Source organism: Pseudophryne corroboree, chromosome 11 (assembly GCF_028390025.1).
Source record: "Pseudophryne corroboree isolate aPseCor3 chromosome 11, aPseCor3.hap2, whole genome shotgun sequence".
Classification (NCBI taxonomy): Eukaryota; Metazoa; Chordata; class Amphibia; order Anura; family Myobatrachidae; genus Pseudophryne; species Pseudophryne corroboree.
The window spans coordinates 86,779,788-86,807,262 of NC_086454.1; the positions used below are offsets into that span (position 1 = coordinate 86,779,788).

At 44.0% G+C, this 27,475-nt stretch overlaps 1 protein-coding gene across 1 annotated transcript in view; it reads right to left on the reverse strand.

Annotated features, from left to right (window-relative positions):
- The window catches only part of SPON1 (spondin 1), a 683,924-nt gene that overhangs the window by 307,581 nt on the left and 348,868 nt on the right, over window positions 1-27,475 (reverse strand). The window lies entirely within an intron of this gene.

Consider the following 27,475-nt stretch of genomic DNA (forward strand, 5'->3'; position numbering starts at 1 on the left):
CTCCCCAAACCCGCAGAAATATTAACACAATTCATTTTCATGAACTTTCCCCCTCACTCCAACAACTGCTTTCACCTATTTCTGCATTCACTTCTCCTGAGACGGCTGTATCACACCTGAACCAGACTCTAGAAATAGCCCTTGAAGAAGTAGCGCCAGCCTCCAGCTACCCATCACACTCCATTTAGACCTACACCTACAAAAACTATCACATAAAGTTTAACTTCAGTGACATAAATTTCATATTCCAAGCGATTTCCTCACATATAAGAATGTCTACCAATCTTATTGTAATGCCCTGGACACTGCCAAACAAACATATTTCCAAACTCTCATCTCTACTCAAGCTTCTATCCCTAAATAACTTTTTAATACATTTAAATCACTTCTGAACCCTCCTTCACCCAACCCACCAGCCACTATCAAGGCGCAAGATCTTGCTTCCTACTTCAAAGAGAAGATTGATAAGATCCGAGATGAAATGGTATGCTCTTCCTGAGCCAGTGACCTGCTCAATTCCCTACCTGAACCCTCTGTCACCTTCTCTTCATTTGATCCCACAAAGAAGATGAAGTCTCAACACTCTTCTCATCCGGCTACTCTACTACCTCTCCTCTTGATCCTATACCCTCACAAATAAGTCAATCTCTGTCTCCTGTGCTCATCCCAACCTTAACTAACATCTGTAATCTCTCATTTTTATTGTGTGTGGTAGGGCATTCTACAGAGTGGGGGCAGCTCTAAGAAAGTCCTGCAATCATGAATGGGAGCACATAATGAGTGTGGATGAGAGATGTATATCTTGTGATGAGTCAAGAGGTCGGGTTGGGAGATATTTTGAGATAAGGGAAGAGCTGTACATAGGTGTAGTTTGGTTAATGGCCTTGTGTGTGAGTAAAATTATTTTAGATTGAATATGCTAGAATACTCTAGAGGGACTGACAAAGTAGATCTGCAGACGATGAACACCTAGCAAGAAAGATTAGCCTTGCAGCTGTGTTCAGAATGGATTGTAGTGGTTATAGTCTCTTTTTAGTAAGACCAGCAAGAAGACTATTGAAATAATCAATGCGGGAGAAAATGAGAGCAATGTCTTGTGTCTAAATATGGTGATATGTTTTTTTAGATGCATGTAACATGATTTTGAGACAGACTGAATGTGGGGAACAAAGGACAGCTCAGAGTCAAGGATGACACCTAGGCAGAGAGCTTGTGGGGTAGGATTGATTGTCGAGTTCTCAACAGTGATAGAGATATTAGGTTGGTAACTACTATTGGCCTGTGGAAATGTAATTAACTCTGTTTTTGAAATATTAAGTTTGAGGTGGCAAGATGTCATCCAAAACATCAGAAAGGCATTCAATGACACGGCCCAGTACAGATAGAGACAAATCAGGGGAGAATAGGTAGATTTGAGTATCCTCCATGTACAGATGATAATGAATTCCAAAAGAGCTGATTAGTTTACCAAGAGATGAGGTATAGACTGAGAAAAGCAGAAGACCTAAGACCGAGCCTTGCGGTACTCCATCTGAAAGAGGTAACGAAGAGGAGGATGACTCAGATAAGCGGACACTGAGGGAGCGATTGGATAGGATAGGAACCAAGAAAGGGCTGTGTTTTGAAGACCTAGGGATTGTAGTGTTTGTATGAGAAAAGAGTGGTCAACAATGTCAAAAGCAGCAGAGAGCTCTAGAAGATTAAGTAGTGAGTAATGGCCTTTAGACTTTGCAGTGACCAGATCATTCACTACTTTAGTCAGTGCTGTCTCAGTGGAGTGTTGAGAACGAAAGCCTGACAGATGTGGGTACATTAAGTTGTGTGAGTTAAGGATGTATGTGAGGAGAGTGTAGGCGAGTCTCTCAAGTAGCTTGGAGGGGCATAGGAGCTGAGCGATGGGACGTAGTTTGAGAGTTAGGGTCAGAATTGTGTTTTTTCAGAGTGCGAGTTATCACTGCATGCTTAAAGAGTGAAGGAAAGATACCAGTAGAGCTCTCCTCTAGTCTCCAAACCTTCAAACGTATCCTGAAAACTCACTTCTTCAGGCAAGCTTATCAAATTCCAGAACCGCTCACATAACCTCCGTAAGCCTTCCCATCCAGTTATATCCCCACTGTACAGTATACACATACCCTCACATATTTTCTCTACTTCACTTTTCCTTCCTTCTGACCCCGGTTCATCATTGCTGTATGACGATATCATGCAGCCCACCAAGAACCTTTGCAATCTGGTGGACAACTATGCAATAGATAGCACCTATTCTTGTGTATGAATGCCTATTTACCTAAAGATTGTAAGCTTGCGAGCAGGACCTTCTTACCCCTTCTTACCTGTTTGTTATTACCTAGTTTTGTTTTATCATTGTTGTTTCCAATTGTAAAGCACAACAAAATTTTCTGCGCTATATAAGAAACTGTTAATAAATAAAATAATAGATAAATGGTTGGAAGGTATGTACTGTTCACCACTACTGTCCGTTTTTCCTCAGGAGTAGTATGCAAAACCACTGCACTACAGGCACATACTTCAGGCACATAGAGTACTTTATTTAAACATGGCCTGAACAATTTGGATTAATAAAAGTATCTGTGTAAAATGCCATTTTATGGGCACCAGAAGCTGTAATAACATCAATTAGTTGGGAAATATAAATGGATTGACTTATAACCTTTTAAATACATATATTGCCTCAACCGGGAGGCTCAAGAAGATCTGCAACAATTGCAAAAAAATTGCATAAACATTTTTAAAACGTTTTAAAAGTCTAGTATGTAGCGGTTAATGTGTTTGTTGATGGAGCTGTGTGGCAAAGGGAGAGATGTGATAAAGTAGAGAGAGAGAAAGTTATTAGCTAATTGTTGGTACTTTGTCTGCCTCCGAGCTTTGATACACCTTCCCCAAAGTCCAATGTATTCAATTCACACCCATTTATCATTCCGGTAACAGTTTTAAATTTACAACAGTTCAAGCAGGATGATCTGTAATGCATCTGTTCATCAAATACTGTAGGCTTTTCATTGTCTAAGGTGCACCTTACTAGGTGGTGCTCAGATTCAGACCCTGGTGAAGAGCACATTGAAGTTGCTAATAGAGATGAGCGCCTGAAATTTTTCGGGTTTTGTGTTTTGGTTTTGGGTTCGGTTCTGCGGCCGTGTTTTGGGTTCGAACGCGTTTTGGCAAAACCTCACCGAATTTTTTTTGTCGGATTCGGGTGTGTTTTGGATTCGGGTGTTTTTTTCAAAAAACACTAAAAAACAGCTTAAATCATAGAATTTGGGGGTCATTTTGATCCCAAAGTATTATTAACCTCAAAAACCATAATTTACACTCATTTTCAGTCTATTCTGAATACCTCACACCTCACAATATTATTTTTAGTCCTAAAATTTGCACCGAGGTCGCTGTGTGAGTAAGATAAGCGACCCTAGTGGCCGACACAAACACCGGGCCCATCTAGGAGTGGCACTGCAGTGTCACGCAGGATGTCCCTTCCAAAAAACCCTCCCCAAACAGCACATGACGCAAAGAAAAAAAGAGGCGCAATGAGGTAGCTGTGTGAGTAAGATTAGCGACCCTAGTGGCCGACACAAACACCGGGCCCATCTAGGAGTGGCACTGCAGTGTCACGCAGGATGGCCCTTCCAAAAAACCCTCCCCAAACAGCACATGACGCAAAGAAAAAAAGAGGCGCAATGAGGTAGCTGACTGTGTGAGTAAGATTAGCGACCCTAGTGGCCGACACAAACACCGGGCCCATCTAGGAGTGGCACTGCAGTGTCACGCAGGATGTCCCTTCCAAAAAACCCTCCCCAATCAGCACATGATGCAAAGAAAAAGAAAAGAAAAAAGAGGTGCAAGATGGAATTGTCCTTGGGCCCTCCCACCCACCCTTATGTTGTATAAACAAAACAGGACATGCACACTTTAACCAACCCATCATTTCAGTGACAGGGTCTGCCACACGACTGTGACTGATATGACGGGTTGGTTTGGACCCCCCCCAAAAAAGAAGCAATTAATCTCTCCTTGCACAAACTGGCTCTACAGAGGCAAGATGTCCACCTCATCTTCACCCTCCGATATATCACCGTGTACATCCCCCTCCTCACAGATTATCAATTCGTCCCCACTGGAATCCACCATCTCAGCTCCCTGTGTACTTTGTGGAGGCAATTGCTGCTGGTCAATGTCTCCGCGGAGGAATTGATTATAATTCATTTTAATGAACATCATCTTCTCCACATTTTCTGGATGTAACCTCGTACGCCGATTGCTGACAAGGTGAGCGGCGGCACTAAACACTCTTTCGGAGTACACACTTGTGGGAGGGCAACTTAGGTAGAATAAAGCCAGTTTGTGCAAGGGCCTCCAAATTGCCTCTTTTTCCTGCCAGTATAAGTACGGACTGTGTGACGTGCCTACTTGGATGCGGTCACTCATATAATCCTCCACCATTCTATCAATGTTGAGAGAATCATATGCAGTGACAGTAGACGACATGTCCGTAATCGTTGTCAGGTCCTTCAGTCCGGACCAGATGTCAGCATCAGCAGTCGCTCCAGACTGCCCTGCATCACCGCCAGCGGGTGGGCTCGGAATTCTGAGCCTTTTTCTCGCACCCCCAGTTGCGGGAGAATGTGAAGGAGGAGATGTTGACAGGTCGCGTTCCGTTTGACTTGACAATTTTGTCACCAGCAGGTCTTTGCACCCCAGCAGACTTGTGTCTGCCGGAAAGAGAGATCCAAGGTAGGCTTTAAATCTAGGATCGAGCACGGTGGCCAAAATGTAGTGCTCTGATTTCAACAGATTGACCACCCGTGAATCCTTGTTAAGCGAATTAAGGGCTGCATCCACAAGTCCCACATGCCTAGCGGAATCGCTCCCTTTTAGCTCCTTCTTCAATGCCTCCAGCTTCTTCTGCAAAAGCCTGATGAGGGGAATGACCTGACTCAGGCTGGCAGTGTCTGAACTGACTTCACGTGTGGCAAGTTCAAAGGGCATCAGAACCTTGCACAACGTTGAAATCATTCTCCACTGCACTTGAGACAGGTGCATTCCACCTCCTATATCGTGCTCAATTGTATAGGCTTGAATGGCCTTTTGCTGCTCCTCCAACCTCTGAAGCATATAGAGGGTTGAATTCCACCTCGTTACCACTTCTTGCTTCAGATGATGGCAGGGCAGGTTCAGTAGTTTTTGGTGGTGCTCCAGTCTTCTGTACGTGGTGCCTGTACGCCGAAAGTGTCCCGCAATTTTTCTGGCCACCGACAGCATCTCTTGCACGCCCCTGTCGTATTTTAAAAAATTCTGCACCACCAAATTCAAGGTATGTGCAAAACATGGGACGTGCTGGAATTTGCCCATATTTAATGCACACACAATATTGCTGGCGTTGTCCGATGCCACAAATCCACAGGAGAGTCCAATTGGGGTAAGCCATTCCGCGATGATCTTCCTCAGTTGCCGTAAGAGGTTTTCAGCTGTGTGCGTATTCTGGAAACCGGTGATACAAAGCGTAGCCTGCCTAGGAAAGAGTTGGCGTTTGCGAGATGCTGCTACTGGTGCCGCCGCTGCTGTTCTTGCGGCGGGAGTCCATACATCTACCCAGTGGGCTGTCACAGTCATATAGTCCTGACCCTGCCCTGCTCCACTTGTCCACATGTCCGTGGTTAAGTGGACATTGGGTACAGCTGCATTTTTTAGGACACTGGTGACTCTTTTTCTGAGGTCTGTGTACATTTTCGGTATCGCCTGCCTAGAGAAATGGAACCTAGATGGTATTTGGTACCGGGGACACAGTACCTCCAACAAGTCTCTAGTTGGCTCTGCAGTAATGATGGATACCGGAACCACGTTTCTCACCACCCAGGATGCCAAGGCCTCAGTTATCCGCTTTGCAGTAGGATGACTGCTGTGATATTTCATCTTCCTCGCAAAGGACTGTTGAACAGTCAATTGCTTACTGGAAGTAGTACAAGTGGGCTTACGACTTCCCCTCTGGGATGACCATCGACTCCCAGCGGCAACAACAGCAGCGCCAGCAGCAGTAGGCGTTACACGCAAGGATGCATCGGAGGAATCCCAGGCAGGAGAGGACTCGTCAGAATTGCCAGTGACATGGCCTGCAGGACTATTGGCATTCCTGGGGAAGGAGGAAATTGACACTGAGGGAGTTGGTGGGGTGGTTTGCGTGAGCTTGGTTACAAGAGGAAGGGATTTACTGGTCAGTGGACTGCTTCCGCTGTCACCCAAAGTTTTTGAACTTGTCACTGACTTATTATGAATGCGCTGCAGGTGACGTATAAGGGAGGATGTTCCGAGGTGGTTAACGTCCTTACCCCTACTTATTACAGCTTGACAAAGGGAACACACGGCTTGACACCTGTTGTCCGCATTTCTGGTGAAATACCTCCACACCGAAGAGCTGATTTTTTTGGTATTTTCACCTGGCATGTCAACGGCCATATTCCTCCCACGGACAACAGGTGTCTCCCCGGGTGCCTGACTTAAACAAACCACCTCACCATCAGAATCCTCCTGGTCAATTTCCTCCCCAGCGCCAGCAACACCCATATCCTCCTCATCCTGGTGTACTTCAACACTGACATCTTCAATCTGACTATCAGGAACTGGACTGCGGGTGCTCCTTCCAGCACTTGCAGGGGGTGTGCAAATGGTGGAAGGCGCATGCTCTTCACGTCCAGTGTTGGGAAGGTCAGGCATCGCAACCGACACAATTGGACTCTCCTTGTGGATTTGGGATTTCGAAGAATGCACAGTTCTTTGCTGTGCTGCTTTTGCCAGCTTGAGTCTTTTCATTTTTCTAGCGAGAGGCTGAGTGCTTCCATCCTCATGTGAAGCTGAACCACTAGCCATGAACATAGGCCAGGGCCTCAGCCGTTCCTTGCCACTCCGTGTGGTAAATGGCATATTGGCAAGTTTACGCTTCTCCTCCGACAATTTTATTTTAGGTTTTGGAGTCCTTTTTTTTCTGATATTTGGTGTTTTGGATTTGACATGCTCTGTACTATGACATTGGGCATCGGCCTTGGCAGACGACGTTGCTGGCATTTCATCGTCTCGGCCATGACTAGTGGCAGCAGCTTCAGCACGAGGTGGAAGTGGATCTTGATCTTTCCCTAATTTTGGAACCTCAACATTTTTGTTCTCCATATTTTAATAGGCACAACTAAAAGGCACCTCAGGTAAACAATGGAGATGGATACTAGTATACAATTATGGACTGCCTGCCGACTGCAGACACAGAGGTAGCCACAGCCGTGAACTACCGTACTGTACTGTGTCTGCAGCTAATATAGACTGGTTGATAAAGAGAAGATGTCTATGTAACTATGTATGTATAAAGAAGACTGAAAAAAATCCACGGTTAGGTGGTATACAATTATGGACGGACTGCCTGCCGAGTGCAGACACAGAGGTAGCCACAGCCGTGAACTACCGTACTGTACTGTGTCTGCAGCTAATATAGACTGGTTGATAAAGAGAAGATGTCTATGTAACTATGTATGTATAAAGAAGAATGAAAAAAAACCACGGTTAGGTGGTATACAATTATGGACGGACTGCCTGCCGAGTGCAGACACAGAGGTAGCCACAGCCGTGAACTACCGTACTGTACTGTGTCTGCAGCTAATATAGACTGGTTGATAAAGAGAAGATGTCTATGTAACTATGTATGTATAAAGAAGAATGAAAAAAATCCACGGTTAGGTGGTATTACAATTATGGACGGACTGCCTGCCGAGTGCAGAGACACAGAGGTAGCCACAGCCGTGAACTACCGTACTGTGTCTGCTGCGACTGGATGATAAATGATATAAAAAATATATATATATCACTACTGCAGCCGGACAGGTATATATTATATATTATATAATGACGGACCTGCTGGACACTGTCTGTCAGCAGAATGAGTTTTATTTTTATAGAATAAAAAAAAAAAAAACACACAAGTGTAGTCACACGACGAGTGTTTAACTTTTTCAGGCAATCACAATATAAGTATACTACTAACTATACTGGTGGTCAGTGTGGTCAGGTCACTGGTCAGTCACACTGGCAGTGGCACTCCTGCAGCAAAAGTGTGCACTGTTTAATTTTAATATAATATGTACTCCTGGCTCCTGCTATAACCTATAACTGGCACTGCAGTAGTGCTCCCCAGTCTCCCCCACAATTATAAGCTGTGTGAGCTGAGCAGTCAGACAGATATATATAATATTATATATAGATAATAGATGATGCAGCACACTGGCCTGAGCCTGAGCAGTGCACACAGATATGGTATGTGACTGACTGAGTCACTGTGTGTATCGCTTTTTTCAGGCAGAGAACGGATATATTAAATAAACTGCACTGTGTGTCTGGTGGTCACTCACTATATAATATATTATGTACTCCTGGCTCCTGCTATAACCTATAACTGGCACTGCAGTAGTGCTCCCCAGTCTCCCCCACAATTATAAGCTGTGTGAGCTGAGCAGTCAGACAGATATATATAATATTATATATAGATAATAGATGATGCAGCACACTGGCCTGAGCCTGAGCAGTGCACACAGATATGGTATGTGACTGACTGAGTCACTGTGTGTATCGCTTTTTTCAGGCAGAGAACGGATATATTAAATAAACTGCACTGTGTGTCTGGTGGTCACTCACTATATAATATATTATGTACTCCTGGCTCCTGCTATAACCTATAACTGGCACTGCAGTAGTGCTCCCCAGTCTCCCCCACAATTATAAGCTGTGTGAGCTGAGCAGTCAGACAGATATATATAATATTATATATAGATAATAGATGATGCAGCACACTGGCCTGAGCCTGAGCAGTGCACACAGATATGGTATGTGACTGACTGAGTCACTGTGTGTATCGCTTTTTTCAGGCAGAGAACGGATATATTAAATAAACTGCACTGTGTGTCTGGTGGTCACTCACTATATAATATATTATGTACTCCTGGCTCCTGCTATAACCTATAACTGGCACTGCAGTAGTGCTCCCCAGTCTCCCCCACAATTATAAGCTGTGTGAGCTGAGCAGTCAGACAGATATATATAATATTATATATAGATAATAGATGATGCAGCACACTGGCCTGAGCCTGAGCAGTGCACACAGATATGGTATGTGACTGACTGAGTCACTGTGTGTATCGCTTTTTTCAGGCAGAGAACGGATATATTAAATAAACTGCACTGTGTGTCTGGTGGTCACTCACTATATAATATATTATGTACTCCTGGCTCCTGCTATAACCTATAACTGGCACTGCAGTAGTGCTCCCCAGTCTCCCCCACAATTATAAGCTGTGTGAGCTGAGCAGTCAGACAGATATATATATAATATTATATATAGATAATAGATGATGCAGCACACTGGCCTGAGCCTGAGCAGTGCACACAGATATGGTATGTGACTGAGTCACTGTGTGCTGTGTATCGCTTTTTTCAGGCAGAGAACGGATTATAAAGTAAACTGCACTGTCCTCACTAGTAAACTCTCTCCACTCAGTCTCTACACTTCTACAGTAACAGTACTCCTCCTAGTCAGCTCCAGTAAATCTCTCTCAGTCTCTTATAATCTAAATGGAGAGGACGCCAGCCACGTCCTCTCCCTATCAATCTCAATGCACGTGTGAAAATGGCGGCGACGCGCGGCTCCTTATATAGAATCCGAGTCTCGCGATAGAATCCGAGCCTCGCGAGAATCCGACAGCGTCATGATGACGTTCGGGCGCGCTCGGGTTAACCGAGCAAGGCGGGAAGATCCGAGTCGCTCGGACCCGTGAAAAAAAACATGAAGTTCTGGCGGGTTCGGATTCAGAGAAACCGAACCCGCTCATCTCTAGTTGCTAATAATGAGAGAGATATAATTTGTGTTTTATAATGAACATGATCATCGCTGCCAACATCTTAATATAATTTCCTGGGACACTAGTCAACGCACCTAGCGTCACGCTTCAAACTCCTGGAAGATCTTGGATCACTACAATCCCATTCCTGTCAAGTTCACAGAATTTAATTATAAAATACTTTTTGCCTATTTCATATTTCTCTTCCGGGCATAATAACTTATACGGATAAACATAAGAAAACATTGTAAGACATGCTGTTAACAAGCAGAGAAAAAGAATTGTGTGCCTTTAGCCATTATAGAAAGATAGGGACATTACCAGGGACTTATGTTTAAAAGTTATGGACAGTTGGCATCTATGTATTATAGTCATGCAGACATACAGTATACTGTATGCTGATTTGTGTAATTGATGATACATTATCATACCTCACAACTTTCATCTACTCAGTGTCGGGACTTCAGAGCGGTAAAGTTGCGCCCGCTCCTGAACAGGGTTGTGGCTTCGAGATGATGCCACGATAACAAACTACGCCTCCTATGTCCGTAACTGTCGGGGCATGCCCAGCACTCTGTTAGCTACTGGCATGCCCCCAGTCCCTCTGTATCTGGGGAATAGAAGTGGTGCGCAGAGCATATATTTACCGCTGCTCTGCTTATGCAGAGCAGAGTGACAGAAGCCTCCCAACTGCCACCTCCCCACTGCAGGACACTGTGCCCACAAAACGGGACTGTCCCGTGAAAATCAGGACAGTTGGGAGGTCTGCAGAAGGGGCACTGTTTAATATAATATCCCCAAGACCCAGATACTGAGAATGGGGACTAGAAGGCCTCCAAAATAAAGAACCCGTGGCAGAAAGACATCTGGCCCCACCAGAGAGACCACATTTGTATCCAATGCTACAGGAATGATGCTTTGAAGCGTCACAACAAACATTCCTAAAGATTCCCAATCATCGTTCTCTTGTAAATGGATCAGATAAGTGATAGCACTGCCATCCTGCACACATAATACATGCTTCATATAATTCCTGGCCAGGTGCAGCAGCTAACAATAATTTGTGTGACCCAAGCATAAAGCCCCAACAACAGCTGCAACCTTGAATATCAGCCAGCTGTACTCCACCTCTTGCCTTGCCAGTTTGCTCGGGCAGGGCCATCCTTCTTTTCTGATTTACGTCATTGATGTAGTTTGCATGAAGATCCGCACACTGTGAAGTGCTGTGTAATATATCGGTCGCTTTATAAATAAAAGATAGCTATAAAGGTAAGGGATTTAGTCAAATAGATTTTTAAAAGTTGAAAAGCAAATGAATAGCCACGCCAGCTTTTATGCGGATTGAACCTACAGTTGTAAATTTCTAGGTCACCTAGCGAGAGAGGAACAAAATCAATCTCTGAAATATGATCTCACATTTAAAATAAAGTCTGCTACATCTGAAACCGGTAATATGCACAAGATTAAAAAAATACTATTCAATTTCATCCCATATGGCTGAATTTGCAAGGCAAGCAGAATATTTTGCATGACAAGATGAGAAATGTAGTATTCATAAATGTCTGACCAGCATTCCTATGACCTGGCTAAGTAACTGCTAGATATTTTTTTTTGCAAGTGTTTTACAAATTTTACACTCATTATGCACAAAAGAGAGCTGGCTCAGCACAGCTAGCATAAGGTGTTATACGGCTATAGTCGCCATCCGACATAACTATAATTAAACATTTCTGTTCACTCTGGCAGGGTTGGAAAGAATGTATGAGCAATTCTCATTAAAAGTAGAGATGAGCGGGTTCGGTTTCTCTGAATCCGAACCCGCCAGAACTTCATGTTTTTTTTCACGGGTCCGAGCGACTCGGATCTTCCCGCCTTGCTCGGTTAACCCGAGCGCGCCCGAACGTCATCATGACGCTGTCGGATTCTCGCGAGGCTCGGATTCTATCGCGAGACTCGGATTCTATATAAGGAGCCGCGCGTCGCCGCCATTTTCACACGTGCATTGAGATTGATAGGGAGAGGACGTGGCTGGCGTCCTCTCCATTTAGATTATAAGAGACTGAGAGAGATTTACTGGAGCTGACTAGGAGGAGTACTGTTACTGTAGAAGTGTAGAGACTGAGTGGAGAGAGTTTACTAGTGAGGACAGTGCAGTTTACTTTATAATCCGTTCTCTGCCTGAAAAAAGCGATACACAGCACACAGTGACTCAGTCACATACCATATCTGTGTGCACTGCTCAGGCTCAGGCCAGTGTGCTGCATCATCTATTATCTATATATAATATTATATATATCTGTCTGACTGCTCAGCTCACACAGCTTATAATTGTGGGGGAGACTGGGGAGCACTACTGCAGTGCCAGTTATAGGTTATAGCAGGAGCCAGGAGTACATAATATATTATATAGTGAGTGACCACCAGACACACAGTGCAGTTTATTTAATATATCCGTTCTCTGCCTGAAAAAAGCGATACACACAGTGACTCAGTCAGTCACATACCATATCTGTGTGCACTGCTCAGGCTCAGGCCAGTGTGCTGCATCATCTATTATCTATATATAATATTATATATATCTGTCTGACTGCTCAGCTCACACAGCTTATAATTGTGGGGGAGACTGGGGAGCACTACTGCAGTGCCAGTTATAGGTTATAGCAGGAGCCAGGAGTACATAATATATTATATAGTGAGTGACCACCAGACACACAGTGCAGTTTATTTAATATATCCGTTCTCTGCCTGAAAAAAGCGATACACACAGTGACTCAGTCAGTCACATACCATATCTGTGTGCACTGCTCAGGCTCAGGCCAGTGTGCTGCATCATCTATTATCTATATATAATATTATATATATCTGTCTGACTGCTCAGCTCACACAGCTTATAATTGTGGGGGAGACTGGGGAGCACTACTGCAGTGCCAGTTATAGGTTATAGCAGGAGCCAGGAGTACATAATATATTATATAGTGAGTGACCACCAGACACACAGTGCAGTTTATTTAATATATCCGTTCTCTGCCTGAAAAAAGCGATACACACAGTGACTCAGTCAGTCACATACCATATCTGTGTGCACTGCTCAGGCTCAGGCCAGTGTGCTGCATCATCTATATATATTATATATCTGTCTGACTGCTCAGCTCACACAGCTTATAATTGTGGGGGAGACTGGGGAGCACTACTGCAGTGCCAGTTATAGGTTATAGCAGGAGCCAGGAGTACATATTATATTAAAATTAAACAGTGCACACTTTTGCTGCAGGAGTGCCACTGCCAGTGTGACTGACCAGTGACCTGACCACACTGACCACCAGTATAGTTAGTAGTATACTTATATTGTGATTGCCTGAAAAAGTTAAACACTCGTCGTGTGACTTCACTTGTGTGTTTTTTTTTTTTTTATTCTATAAAAATAAAACTCATTCTGCTGACAGACAGTGTCCAGCAGGTCCGTCATTATATAATATATAATATATACCTGTCCGGCTGCAGTAGTGATATATATATATTTTTTATATCATTTATCATCCAGTCGCAGCAGACACAGTACGGTAGTTCACGGCTGTGGCTACCTCTGTGTCTCTGCACTCGGCAGGCAGTCCGTCCATAATTGTAATACCACCTAACCGTGGATTTTTTTCATTCTTCTTTATACATACATAGTTACATAGACATCTTCTCTTTATCAACCAGTCTATATTAGCTGCAGACACAGTACAGTACGGTAGTTCACGGCTGTGGCTACCTCTGTGTCTGCACTCGGCAGGCAGTCCGTCCATAATTGTATACCACCTAACCGTGGTTTTTTTTCATTCTTCTTTATACATACATAGTTATCTTCTCTTTATCAACCAGTCTATATTAGCTGCAGACACAGTACAGTACGGTAGTTCACGGCTGTGGCTACCTCTGTGTCTGCACTCGGCAGGCAGTCCGTCCATAATTGTATACCACCTAACCGTGGATTTTTTTCAGTCTTCTTTATACATACATAGTTACATAGACATCTTCTCTTTATCAACCAGTCTATATTAGCTGCAGACACAGTACAGTACGGTAGTTCACGGCTGTGGCTACCTCTGTGTCTGCAGTCGGCAGGCAGTCCATAATTGTATACTAGTATCCATCTCCATTGTTTACCTGAGGTGCCTTTTAGTTGTGCCTATTAAAATATGGAGAACAAAAATGTTGAGGTTCCAAAATTAGGGAAAGATCAAGATCCACTTCCACCTCGTGCTGAAGCTGCTGCCACTAGTCATGGCCGAGATGATGAAATGCCAGCAACGTCGTCTGCCAAGGCCGATGCCCAATGTCATAGTACAGAGCATGTCAAATCCAAAACACCAAATATCAGAAAAAAAAGGACTCCAAAACCTAAAATAAAATTGTCGGAGGAGAAGCGTAAACTTGCCAATATGCCATTTACCACACGGAGTGGCAAGGAACGGCTGAGGCCCTGGCCTATGTTCATGGCTAGTGGTTCAGCTTCACATGAGGATGGAAGCACTCAGCCTCTCGCTAGAAAAATGAAAAGACTCAAGCTGGCAAAAGCAGCACAGCAAAGAACTGTGCATTCTTCGAAATCCCAAATCCACAAGGAGAGTCCAATTGTGTCGGTTGCGATGCCTGACCTTCCCAACACTGGACGTGAAGAGCATGCGCCTTCCACCATTTGCACGCCCCCTGCAAGTGCTGGAAGGAGCACCCGCAGTCCAGTTCCTGATAGTCAGATTGAAGATGTCAGTGTTGAAGTACACCAGGATGAGGAGGATATGGGTGTTGCTGGCGCTGGGGAGGAAATTGACCAGGAGGATTCTGATGGTGAGGTGGTTTGTTTAAGTCAGGCACCCGGGGAGACACCTGTTGTCCGTGGGAGGAATATGGCCGTTGACATGCCAGGTGAAAATACCAAAAAAATCAGCTCTTCGGTGTGGAGGTATTTCACCAGAAATGCGGACAACAGGTGTCAAGCCGTGTGTTCCCTTTGTCAAGCTGTAATAAGTAGGGGTAAGGACGTTAACCACCTCGGAACATCCTCCCTTATACGTCACCTGCAGCGCATTCATAATAAGTCAGTGACAAGTTCAAAAACTTTGGGTGACAGCGGAAGCAGTCCACTGACCAGTAAATCCCTTCCTCTTGTAACCAAGCTCACGCAAACCACCCCACCAACTCCCTCAGTGTCAATTTCCTCCTTCCCCAGGAATGCCAATAGTCCTGCAGGCCATGTCACTGGCAATTCTGACGAGTCCTCTCCTGCCTGGGATTCCTCCGATGCATCCTTGCGTGTAACGCCTACTGCTGCTGGCGCTGCTGTTGTTGCCGCTGGGAGTCGATGGTCATCCCAGAGGGGAAGTCGTAAGCCCACTTGTACTACTTCCAGTAAGCAATTGACTGTTCAACAGTCCTTTGCGAGGAAGATGAAATATCACAGCAGTCATCCTACTGCAAAGCGGATAACTGAGGCCTTGACAACTATGTTGGTGTTAGACGTGCGTCCGGTATCCGCCGTTAGTTCACAGGGAACTAGACAATTTATTGAGGCAGTGTGCCCCCGTTACCAAATACCATCTAGGTTCCACTTCTCTAGGCAGGCGATACCGAGAATGTACACGGACGTCAGAAAAAGACTCACCAGTGTCCTAAAAAATGCAGTTGTACCCAATGTCCACTTAACCACGGACATGTGGACAAGTGGAGCAGGGCAGGGTCAGGACTATATGACTGTGACAGCCCACTGGGTAGATGTATGGACTCCCGCCGCAAGAACAGCAGCGGCGGCACCAGTAGCAGCATCTCGCAAACGCCAACTCTTTCCTAGGCAGGCTACGCTTTGTATCACCGCTTTCCAGAATACGCACACAGCTGAAAACCTCTTACGGCAACTGAGGAAGATCATCGCGGAATGGCTTACCCCAATTGGACTCTCCTGTGGATTTGTGGCATCGGACAACGCCAGCAATATTGTGTGTGCATTAAATATGGGCAAATTCCAGCACGTCCCATGTTTTGCACATACCTTGAATTTGGTGGTGCAGAATTTTTTAAAAAACGACAGGGGCATGCAAGAGATGCTGTCGGTGGCCAGAAGAATTGCGGGACACTTTCGGCGTACAGGCACCACGTACAGAAGACTGGAGCACCACCAAAAACTACTGAACCTGCCCTGCCATCATCTGAAGCAAGAAGTGGTAACGAGGTGGAATTCAACCCTCTATATGCTTCAGAGGTTGGAGGAGCAGCAAAAGGCCATTCAAGCCTATACAATTGAGCACGATATAGGAGGTGGAATGCACCTGTCTCAAGTGCAGTGGAGAATGATTTCAACGTTGTGCAAGGTTCTGATGCCCTTTGAACTTGCCACACGTGAAGTCAGTTCAGACACTGCCAGCCTGAGTCAGGTCATTCCCCTCATCAGGCTTTTGCAGAAGAAGCTGGAGGCATTGAAGAAGGAGCTAAAAGGGAGCGATTCCGCTAGGCATGTGGGACTTGTGGATGCAGCCCTTAATTCGCTTAACAAGGATTCACGGGTGGTCAATCTGTTGAAATCAGAGCACTACATTTTGGCCACCGTGCTCGATCCTAGATTTAAAGCCTACCTTGGATCTCTCTTTCCGGCAGACACAAGTCTGCTGGGGTTGAAAGACCTGCTGGTGACAAAATTGTCAAGTCAAGCGGAACGCGACCTGTCAACATCTCCTCCTTCACATTCTCCCGCAACTGGGGGTGCGAGGAAAAGGCTCAGAATTCCGAGCCCACCCGCTGGCGGTGATGCAGGGCAGTCTGGAGCGACTGCTGATGCTGACATCTGGTCCGGACTGAAGGACCTGACAACGATTACGGACATGTCGTCTACTGTCACTGCATATGATTCTCTCAACATTGATAGAATGGTGGAGGATTATATGAGTGACCGCATCCAAGTAGGCACGTCACACAGTCCGTACTTATACTGGCAGGAAAAAGAGGCAATTTGGAGGCCCTTGCACAAACTGGCTTTATTCTACCTAAGTTGCCCTCCCACAAGTGTGTACTCCGAAAGAGTGTTTAGTGCCGCCGCTCACCTTGTCAGCAATCGGCGTACGAGGTTACATCCAGAAAATGTGGAGAAGATGATGTTCATTAAAATGAATTATAATCAATTCCTCCGCGGAGACATTGACCAGCAGCAATTGCCTCCACAAAGTACACAGGGAGCTGAGATGGTGGATTCCAGTGGGGACGAATTGATAATCTGTGAGGAGGGGGATGTACACGGTGATATATCGGAGGGTGAAGATGAGGTGGACATCTTGCCTCTGTAGAGCCAGTTTGTGCAAGGAGAGATTAATTGCTTCTTTTTTGGGGGGGGTCCAAACCAACCCGTCATATCAGTCACAGTCGTGTGGCAGACCCTGTCACTGAAATGATGGGTTGGTTAAAGTGTGCATGTCCTGTTTTGTTTATACAACATAAGGGTGGGTGGGAGGGCCCAAGGACAATTCCATCTTGCACCTCTTTTTTCTTTTCTTTTTCTTTGCATCATGTGCTGATTGGGGAGGGTTTTTTGGAAGGGACATCCTGCGTGACACTGCAGTGCCACTCCTAGATGGGCCCGGTGTTTGTGTCGGCCACTAGGGTCGCTAATCTTACTCACACAGTCAGCTACCTCATTGCGCCTCTTTTTTTCTTTGCGTCATGTGCTGTTTGGGGAGGGTTTTTTGGAAGGGACATCCTGCGTGACACTGCAGTGCCACTCCTAGATGGGCCCGGTGTTTGTGTCGGCCACTAGGGTCGCTAATCTTACTCACACAGCTACCTCATTGCGCCTCTTTTTTTCTTTGCGTCATGTGCTGTTTGGGGAGGGTTTTTTGGAAGGGACATCCTGCGTGACACTGCAGTGCCACTCCTAGATGGGCCCGGTGTTTGTGTCGGCCACTAGGGTCGCTTATCTTACTCACACAGCGACCTCGGTGCAAATTTTAGGACTAAAAATAATATTGTGAGGTGTGAGGTATTCAGAATAGACTGAAAATGAGTGTAAATTATGGTTTTTGAGGTTAATAATACTTTGGGATCAAAATGACCCCCAAATTCTATGATTTAAGCTGTCTTTTAGTGTTTTTTGAAAAAAACACCCGAATCCAAAACACACCCGAATCCGACAAAAAAAATTCGGTGAGGTTTTGCCAAAACGCGTTCGAACCCAAAACACGGCCGCGGAACCGAACCCAAAACCAAAACACAAAACCCGAAAAATTTCAGGCGCTCATCTCTAGTTTTAATTAAATATTGCTAATTCAGTCTGCTTGCGCTCTCTACTCCCTTGTTTTTTGTTGTTGTCTTTGTAGGTTTGCTAATACCTATACTTTTGAGAGCAGCGAGCAGCATATCAGCCTAGGCTCTTAGAGGCGCCTTTATTTTCTCTTTTGTTCCTGGGAACCTGCTGCGTGGTGCAGCTTTTTTCCCCTTCCTCTGCCTCTAGACAGAAAGGACCCGCCTTTTCCCCGCCTGTTTTTCTGGGTTCGAAAGGACTGCACCTGATAGTACGGCGCTTTCTTAGGCTGTGAGGGGACATGGGGTAAAAATGCTGACTTCCCAGCTGTCGCTGTGGAAACAAGGTCTGAGAGACCGTCCCCGAATAACTCCTCACCCTTATAAGGCAAAACTTCCATGTGCCTTTTAGAATCTGCATCCCCTGTCCACTGCCGAGTCCATAAGCCTCTCCTAGCAGAAATGGACAATGCACTTATTCTAGATGCCAGCCGGCAGATCTCCCTCTGTGCATCTCTCATGTACAAGACTGAGTCTTTTATATGCTCTATGGTAAGCAATATAGTGTCCCTGTCCAGGGTGTCAATATTTTCTGACAGGGAATCTGACCAAGCAGCAGCAGCACTGCACATCCACGCTGAAGCAATAGCTGGTCTCAGTATAACACCAGTGTGTGTATATATAGACTTTAGGATAGCCTCCTGCTTTCTATCAGCAGGTTCCTTTAGGGCGGCCGTATCCGGAGACGGTAGTGCCACCTTTTTAGACAAACGTGTGAGCGCTTTATCCACTCTAGGGGGAGTTTCCCAACGTGACCTATCCTCTGGCGAGAAAGGGAACGCCATTAGTAATTTTTTTTAAATCACCAATTTCTTATCGGGGAAAGCCCACGCTTCTTCACACACTTCATTTAATTCTTCAGATGGGGGAAAAACTATTGGTAGTTTTTTCTCCCCAAACATAATACCCTTTTTTGAGGTACCTGGGTTTATATCAGAAAGGTGTAAAACCTCTTTCATTGCCTCAATCATGCCACGAATGGCCCTAGTGGACATTAAATTTGACTCATCGTCGTCGACACTGGTATCAGTATCCGTGTCGACATCTGTGTCTGCCATCTGAGGTAGTGGGCGTTTTAGAGCCCCTGATGGCCATTGAATTGCCTGGGCAGGCACGGGCTGAGAAGCCGGCTGTCCCGTATTTGGCCTGTCGTCAAATTTTTTATGTAAGGAGTCGACACTTGCACGTAATTCCTTCCATAAGTCCATCCACTCAGGTGTCTGCCCCGCAGGGGGTGACATCACATTTATAGGCATCTGCTCCGCCTCCACATAAATCTCCTCATCAAACATGTCGACACAGCCATACCGACACACCGCACACACACACAGGGAATGCTCTTAAAGGAGACAGGACCCCACAAAAGCCCTTTGGGGAGACAGAGATAGAGTATGCCAGCACACACCAGAGCGCTATATAATGCAGGGACTAACTGAATTATGTCCCCTATAGCTGCTATAATATTTACTGCGCCTCAAATCAGTGCCCCCCCTCTCTTTTTTACCCTTTTCTGTAGTGTAGACTGCAGGGGAGAGTCAGGGAGCTTCCTTCCAGCGGAACTGTGAGGGAATAATGGCGCCGGTGTGCTGAGGGAGATGGCTCCGCCCCTTTTTCGGCTGACTTTCCCCCCGCTTTTTTCTGTATTCTGGCAGGGGTAATTACCACATATATAGCCTCTGGGGCTATATATTGTGGTTATTTTGCCAGCCAAGGTGATATTATTGCTGCTCAGGGCGCCCCCCCCCCCCAGCGCCCTGCACCCTCAGTGACCGGAGTGTGAAGTGTGTATGAGGAGCAATGGCGCACAGCTGCAGTGCTGTGCGCTACCTTGGTGAAGACTGAAGTCTTCTGCCGCCGCTTTTCCGGACCATCTTCTTGCTTCTGGCTCTGTAAGGGGGACGGCGGCGCGGCTCCGGGAACGAACACCAAGGACTGGGCCTGCGGTCGATCCCTCTGGAGCTAATGGTGTCCAGTAGCCTAAGAAGCCCAAGCTAGCTGCAAGCAGGTAGGTTCGCTTCTTCTCCCCTTAGTCCCTCGTTGCAGTGAGCCTGTTGCCAGCAGGTCTCACTGTAAAATAAAAAACATAACATATACTTTCTTTCTAGGAGCTCAGGAGAGCCCCTAGTGTGCATCCAGCTCGGCCGGGCACAGAAATCTAACTGAGGTCTGGAGGAGGGGCATAGAGGGAGGAGCCAGTGCACACCAGGTAGTACCAAATCTTTCTTTTAGTGTGCCCAGTCTCCTGCGGAGCCGTCTATTCCCCATGGTCCTTACGGAGTCCCCAGCATCCACTAGGACGTCAGAGAAAATCACGTTTAAACTTAATGGCAACTTACTTGACACGGCTACTGTATCACACATTCTCGTATATCTGATTGAAAGTAAGTCAATAGGCAGCTAAGAGATTTATTGAGTACAATACACCTGTCAATGCTTTGTGTTGTATATAAAACCTCTTATTATTATACCAGCTATCAGAACCGCTGCTTAGAATCTCAATACAAAGTTGGTCCAAGGATTGCAGCTTTGTACAACTGCATTACAATTTACTACAGCGTCTGAATTTCCTTTATTGGTACATTTTAGTCAGGCTAAACCCACCCTGATTGCCCTGACAGAAAAGAGATATATAAAAGGAAACATTTAGTCCCACAGTTGTATGGTACCTCTGTGTGCTCCTAAGTGGGGCACGGCACAAAACCTCTTGAATAAGTACAGGAACCTTTAGACACTGATTCTTTTTTCCTCACTAAAAACACCAATTACAGAAGCGAAGCAGGTGGTTTTCCCTGTGTTGTTCTTTGCAGATTCCAAATCACTTAGAACTCAGTCTATTATAGAGCTACCATATAGATAATCGCTGCCTTCAGGAACAAACAAACATATTTATAGTGATAGTTAAGATGGGAAAAAGCCTAAGGGAGGGTTCCATGAGTGAGTGAGAATGTAGGTGATCCAGGCAGCTTTTAAAGCACATTATAAAAGAGGAAAATATGTCACAGGTGTAATGCTGAGCTAATTACAGGGACTCAAGATTAGTTCTGGACCGGAAAAAGATTAAATTGTTTTCACTCTATGTTACTATCCTAATTGCAGTTAACTTTGTTCTTTTTTTTTCTTTCAGACTTAAAGAACCACTAGCCCTAAAATACACAATGTGTATAAATAACAAAAGATCAAAAATATATGGGAATATTAATGTAAAACTTCTTGGGGTTCCCGTGCCCTGGACTAGAACCTTAATGTTAGAGACCCACCAGATGAGGTCACCTGGTTGCAGTTGGTGAGCCCATATCTTTGGCCAAAAAGTATGCTAACACCTCAATTTTGTTCTTAGTTAGGGGGAGATTTTGCAAATCTTCTTAATAGAAAATCTGGAATTGTTGCCTATAGCAGCCAATCAGACTGCAGCTATCATTTTATAGAATGTACTAGATAAATGGTAACTAGAATGTGATTGGTTGCTATATGCCACTTCTTATGGAAGTAAACGAGATGGCTGAATGTAGTTCTTACTCATGGATTGAAGACTTAGGCCCGAAGATGTAGAGGGGTAGGCAATGAGGACAATGAACGAGAACGATACACTGAAGAAAGATTAATTCAGCTTTACTGAGACCTCAATCATACCCAACGACTAGGAGATAAGTCTGAGTGAATTCTGAAAGACTAAATGTTTGTGACTTGTAAACGATGCTGAAGAATACTGAATGAAGAAGTGACTTGTGATTTGTAAATGATGCAGAAGAACTCTGAATTAAGAGATTACTTGTGATTTGTAAACAATGCTGAAGAACACTGAATGAAGAGATGACTTGTGATTTGTAAACAATGCTAAAGAACACTGAATGAAGAGATGACAGAAGAACACTGGATGACTTGTGATTTGTAAACGATGCTGAAGACAGGATCACTGTGAGCACCGTCAGCAAACGGGAGACCCTCTACTAGATAGAGGAACCCAGCGGGAGCAAAGGACTACAATAACAGCATACAAATAATTGAAGCGCTGCGTAGTCAGAATATCTATTTTTATGAATTTATTGTCACATACAAACAATTATACATACAACAAACAAATGTACACACGGCCGGTGCTAAAATTAATAAAAAGAACCAAGTAACCTCGGTCTCAATTCATAATACACAATCCTAAGCTTTTAGTATCCAATACCATACAATTATCTCAGTTCCAAACGATGTTTTTTTTTAGATTACCCACGAAAGGACCCCAGAGGTATACCCAAGAAAGCCCCCCAAAAAAGAGGAAGAGAACTAGGGGATCCAGGGGAGGAAGAGGGAAACGTAGAGAAAAACGTCCGAATGAGGTAACTAATAAAGGCATCTTTAATCTCTCCTCTAAGCAATTAAATGAACATGAATTGCAACTTCTTTCTAAAGGTCTTAATTTTGCACCAAAGAGTAAACCTAATATGTTTGAATTATTTGTCGACCTTAATCGGTATACTAGAACACTCAGTAGGAAACGTTACTTCGCAATGAAATCTCTGAAGGCGCACCATTCGACAGATATGCCTATTATTCTAGACAATACAGATCAAGCAGCATTAGAAATATTGGAATCCCTTAATACAGAGACGGACACGGAAATCATTGGTACTGCGGAGGAATTAGTCTATGATGTTAAACGGAAAGCCCAATTTAGGAGGAAGTTGGACTTCTATCCTCTGCAGTACCGTGGTGCATGTGTAGAAAGTTTCTATAAATCAACTTTAGAAGACTTCCGTACTTTATGTAATAAGGCAGAAAGTATCTCCTTTAAAGACAATCTATCGAGGGGAGAAAGATTAGCTATTAAAAGTCTAAGTTCAGACTCTGAACTGGTAATAAAGGCGGCGGATAAGGGGGGGGGGGATAGTGTTCCAAGATAGGAGTGACTATCTTCTGGAAGCCTATAGACAGTTAGAGAATCAGACTGTATATAAAAAACTTCCCACTAATCCAACAGCCATTTTTCAAACTAAACTTAAAGGTATGCTCTCTCGGGCCTTGACTTCTGGAGTGATATCCAAGGACACTTTTAATTTTTTATTTACAGCACATCCGGTAGTACCAACATATTATCATCTACCTAAGATCCATAAAACGTTGATCTCACCCCCGGGACGCCCGATTATTTCGGGCGTGAATTCACTCACCAATAATCTTTCCCACTATGTAGATTCCTTTTTACAAGGTCATGTTCGGAATCTAAAATCCTTTATTAAAGACACAACGCACTTTCTTAATATAATTCACAATACACATTGGAAAAAGGGTTATTATTTAGTCACTTGTGATGTAGAGGCGCTTTATTCAAATATACCTCAGGATTTTGGTATAGTAGCGATCGAACACTACTTAAAAACGGATCAATCAATAACAGATGAATTATGTGAATTTGTAATACATTCAATAGAATTTATATTACATCATAATTATTTTATGTTTGATACCAATTATTATTTACAGTTAAAAGGAACCGCCATCGGGACAAGGTTTGCGCCGAGTTTCGCGAACCTATATATGGGCCTCTTTGAGGAGGAACATGTTTGGGGTGGCGGGCTCGGTGCGAACCTCGTCCTCTATTGCAGATTTATTGATGATCTGTTTTTGATTTGGGGTGGGGATGAGGAGTCACATAAAGTTTTGGAATAGTTTATACACTAATAATTATGGTTTAACTTTCACTTACACTTATAGTTCTACGAATATTTCATACTTGGATATCGCTCTAGAAGCTGGGGAAGATGAATTGAAGACATGCACTTTCACTAAGGAGGTAGATCAGAATAGATATCTAAACTTTTTACATTTACAGAAATGGCGTGATAATATACCCAAGGGACAATTTATTAGACTTAAGAGAAATAGCTCAACTAGGGAGATGTTTGATACACAGGCTGAGAAATTGAAAATTTCCTTTTTAGAACAAGGTTATCCCATTAATGTGGTAAATAAGGCATATAGCGAGGCCTGTGAGATAGAGAGAGCTCAATTGCTGCAAGGGAAGAAGAGAGAGGAGGATTCTGTATCGATAGACGGGGTCAAAGATAGATCAGCCAGTTTTATCACAAAGTATAATTCACATGCTTATGAGATCAGAAGGATTATAAAGAAAAATCATGCTTTATTGGAGATGGATGAAATTTTGAATAAGGGTCCATGGTATAGTGATAAAGTTATCTTCAGGAGAGCGAACAATCTGAAGTTGAGGCTGGCACCTAGTTATATGAAAAGTATTGCACCTGTAACGAGCACCTTGAGTTGGCTACCAGAGAAACCAATGGGCTTTCACAGGTGCGGTAATGTTAGATGTCAGACATGTCCTTTTAGTCAGCGGAAAGTAACGATGTTCAGTTCCCAAAATATGGGAGAATCCTTCAATATTAAAGAATTTATAAATTGCAAATCCTCTTTTGTTATTTATCTGTTAATTTGTGGATGTGGAAAATTATATGTTGGTCGTACGACCAGAACGGTTCATGAAAGATTGATGGAACATAAGAGGAATTTAGTTAATAAAATAAGAAAACCAAGTCTCTATGCTCATATTAATGCCTGTGAATTGGGGGATATAAAGAATATTCGTATGTTTGGCATTGAACACGTGAAGAAAACTCATAGAGGAGGAGATCGTTACAACGTTTTATGTAAGAGGGAGGCATATTGGATCTTCCGCCTAGGGACACTAGTCCCATATGGATTGAATGATACAGTAGAGCTGAACAACATCTACTAAACTGGTGTATCCATCCTAAGGTCTATTTGTATATATATGTGTATTCATGCATATGTATGTTTGCGTATACATATGCATATGTATGTTTGTTTGCGTATACATATATGTATGCTCTGTTGGTTGGTCGATTTAGGTCCTATTATATATATTTTTTTGTGTATCATTTTTTATCATTTTTTGTCAGCTTTGGTCTATTGATAAATAGTGGGAGAATGGTATTACTAATATTTGATCATTTAGTTGGATATATGAATTATTGCTATTAGAACAAAGGGTATATAATATTTTGCAATGGGGTAGAAGGGGATTATAGGAATAACCATTCAGTTGGATATTTGAATTATGATGATTAGAATAAAGGGTATATGTAATATATATTTCTACATCTTGCACTGTGGTAGAAGGGGACCTTCTATGTACATGAATATGAAAATGAATTTATGTAAATAGGGGCATTAGATTATGTTCCATGTTCATGTAATACATATGTTTCGTTATTTCACTAAAAGTCTTTTTAATAAGAGAATGCAATTGATTTATATTGAATATGCACAGATCTGAAATATGGAACGCAATTGACATGCATGCAATGCATATACATGATGCTGAATACTTGCAGATAAATTACTGAGGATATGAATGAGATCTGTTAAGGCGAGTCTGTGTAAGGTATGGATACCTGGAAAGGATACTAAGGGCATAAAATGATGCATACAAAGTGCGCGTGTGTGACACCAGTGGCACGCAGATGACACGCACGGAATACGCGTGCGTGATAGCCTAGCGCCTGGAAACAGACACCAGTGGCACGCAGATGACACGCATGGAAGACGCGTGCGTGATAGTCTAGCGCCCGGAAGCGGAGATTGAGGGGACTATTTAATGTGAATATACGGGAGCATGAGCATTATTACTCCTGAGGAAGCCGCCGATTCTAAAGGCGGGGAAACGCGTTGAGTTATCTGCTACACGGATCCGGTACCTATACACTCAAACGGGACATTTAACGAGCGGACCTCTGGTGCGGCGGAACCCCGAGAAGGAAGCTTAACCAGCACCAGCTGCAGGTGCACGGGGGAGACAACTAAACAGTAAGCCGACAGAGGCGGTAATGCCCGGAATAGAGTGAATTTCTCCTGATGCTAAATGGCGGTATGCTCAGTTATGGGTGCTTTTTATGCATAACAACTTCAGGACATAGGAGAAATATTGATTGTGATCACAATATATATTGCAATTTTTAGTATGGACACCACTGGCTATCCTAACAACTAAACATCTAGCTATGCATGTAAAATTATACTAACAGCTGTGGATGGAGCCGTGATTAAAGCAACCAGTTTTGCATGTTAAAACCTTACTAACAGCTGTGGACTGAGTTTTGATTGAAAATAGTTGCTGATTACTAAACTATTCACTAAAGACTCTTACTAATCAATGTCTGATCTATTTCATCAATATTTCATTAGTAGTATTAAGGACTTATACTAATCAATTGCTAATATATATATCTGTGTTTTATTAATTATCTATTGATTGTTCTATGAACATCGTTTGGAACTGAGATAATTGTATGGTATTGGATACTAAAAGCTTAGGATTGTGTATTATGAATTGAGACCGAGGTTACTTGGTTCTTTTTATTAATTTTAGCACCGGCCGTGTGTACATTTGTTTGTTGTATGTATAATTGTTTGTATGTGACAATAAATTCATAAAAATAGATATTCTGACTACGCAGCGCTTCAATTATTTGTATGCTTGGAAAAACTTTTTTGGAGAATCAGTGATCTCCTTTTTGAGGCTGCAGTGTAGTCAGAATAGTGGAGAAATTGCTACATAGGAGGTCCCCATTGATAGTCTGCGCCTAGATTCTTTTTGGACTACAATAACAGAACTGACCACCGGGTGGCCACAATAGAACCAGGATATCAGGGGTTAACCTGGGAGCACAGAGCTTGAGCACCTTACAGCAGCAAGTAACTTGAAGCACTGGCACCATGACTAAGCATCAACCCTTTTTTGTAAGGGAAGACTGCACCGGATTGGCTGGATGCGAACTGGGATACCTATTGGCTTGGTCTCCAACATGGCAGCTCCCTGCACAGAGGACACATGTGGAACGAGCACACAGCCACTACCTCAGGCCTCAGCCTCCCAGACGCCACACTCCAGCAACAGAACACTTGGAAACAGACACCTTCGGCTGCTATGCTCCGCTCGCCCGAACCCGGACCCCGGCCTCCAGACACCCGGCAGCTGCAGCTCCTATCCGCTGCAGCCACACCAGCTGCAGGGACCAGAACCGGAGGTAAGACTCCGGATGCTGACATAGGTGTATTAGCAACCAGTCAGATTCCACCAATCAACTTCTATCCTGTACTAGATAAATAAATAGCAAGCATCTGATTGGTTGCCATGGACAACACCTCCCATTTTCCTATTCAGAAACTCCCACCCACTGTTGCTGGCAAGGCTTGCCACGCAGCTGTCAGTTCTTCCTGCCGACTACGTTAAGTAATTTACA